Below are 2,159 nucleotides of genomic sequence, written 5' to 3'. Positions count from 1 at the left end.
ATGCATGTTAGAACATGATTTAAAGTTTTACAACTAGAATTATTAAAACTAAAAAATCCCTTTTTAAATTTAAGGATAATAAGTTAAACACCATCCTTTTGTATAACACTTAACATATTAATAAGCTCTTAGTGGGAAAAAGGTCACCTAACCGCATAGAGTAAATTAACATGTTGAGGTAATATTGGCATAAAATGGGAAAAAGGTCACCTAACCGTTTGTATGTTAATATTACAAGTTGATACAAGTAGGACGACTTAAATTAGAACCATGTGAAGAGGGTCACCCAAGCATGGGGTCTAATAGGTGTTGATGGGATAAACATGCCAACACGAAATATGATTTCGAACCGGTCCCATAAATTCTAGAAGTTGCAAAAGGGTTTGCAATTGTTATGAATAACTACCTTGATAAACCGACAATGGGAAAAAGGTCACCTAACCGGAGTCGGGTTTATCGTTGGATTCTAGATTTTAATTATTAATTATATTTGCATATATAAAAAGGGTATTAATAATTAAAAAGGTAAAACACTAAAATGAACTTAATTAAAATTCTGCAGATGGCCGCACACGTCGACGACAACATAATCCCTAACGTCCAAAATGTCTCTCTCCGATCTATTCTCGCTAAAGACCGTCTTAACCACAATAACTTTTCGGATTGGTTCCGAAATTTAAGGATAGTTCTAAAACAAGAAAAATTATATCATGTTTTGGAAACACCTATCCCCGAAGAACCGGAAGAGGGTAGTGAGGTCGAATACATGAATTGGGTCAAACTCACGGAAGATTCCATTCAAGTATCATGCCTCATGTTGGCGACTATGGTTCCCGAAATCCAAAAGGATTTCGAAAACCATAATGCGTACGACATGATTACTCAACTTAAGGAAATGTTCCTTAAGCAATCGAGAGTGGAAAGGTTCGAAACGGTTCGAGCCTTACATGCATGTAGAATGGATGATAGTCAACCAGTTTCATCTTATGTACTTAAGATGAAAAGTTATATTGATCGGCTCACTAAGCTCAATTGTCCCATCTCAAATGAGTTAGCAACGGATTTGATCCTTAACTCTTTGTCGAAAAGGTTCGACACTTTCGTGTTAAATTATAACATGAACGGGTGGGACAAAACCATTGGAGAACTTCACTCAATGCTTAAAACAGCCGAGGCGAGCATGGGCAAAAGGGTTTTACCCGTGTTTGCAATCAATGAAGGTAGATCCAAGAATCGATCTCAACCCAATCTTAAGGCTAAGGTAGCTAAAAGGAAGGGTCCCCCTATGCATCTTAAGGGTAAGGGCAAATCACCGGTTATGGCAAAGAAACAAAAGGTTGTGGAACCAAGGGGTCATAAGGATGATCCTTGTTTTGGTTGTGGGGAGACCGGACACTGGAAACGCAATTGCCCGGTCTACCTAAAAGAGCTAAAAGACAAGAGGAATGCGGCGCATACCTCGGGTAATGTCTTTATGATTAATGTTGAGCTAAATCTTATTTCTTCTAACACATGGGTATTGGATACCGGATGTGGAACTCATATTTGCAATTGGTTGCAGGGGTTCAAAAAGAATGAAGACTTAAAGAAGGGCGAAGTGAATCTTTTCATGGGCAACGGTGCAAGGGTGCACGTGGTCGCTAGAGGAGACTTCACTTTATCGCTTCCAAGTGGTTTGGAAGTTGTTTTGAGAAATGTTTTGTATGCTCCTAGTTTGACTAGGAACATTATTTCTGTGCACCTTCTTAGACAATGTAATTTTGATTTTAAATTTGTAAGATCAGAAATGCATGTATCATCTAATGGTATCTTTTATTTTAAAGCTGTACCAAACAACGGTATTTATGAATTGGTTCATGATAATACCTTAAATAGCTCATTATATCAAACTTCTACTAAAAGACTCAAAAAGGATTTGAGTGATTCCTACATTTGGCATTGTCGCCTTGGACACATAAACAAGAATCGTATAAATACTCTCCAAAAGAAAGGTCTTTTGAAAACAAACGAGTTAGGTTCGTTTGATGAGTGTGAATCTTGTATTCAAGGCAAGATGACCAAAGAGCCTTTCAAAGGTACAAATGAAAGGGCTAAGGATTTGTTAGGTATCATACATACGGATGTATGTGGTCCTTTCAAGCCAACTAGTAGGAATAGTG

The sequence above is a fragment of the Bidens hawaiensis genome, unplaced genomic scaffold (assembly GCF_021521415.1).
Source record: "Bidens hawaiensis isolate Kalapana, Puna unplaced genomic scaffold, B.hawaiensis_p1.1 tig00011409_1, whole genome shotgun sequence".
NCBI classification, from domain to species: Eukaryota; Viridiplantae; Streptophyta; class Magnoliopsida; order Asterales; family Asteraceae; genus Bidens; species Bidens hawaiensis.
This window is presented reverse-complemented; position numbering follows the sequence as displayed.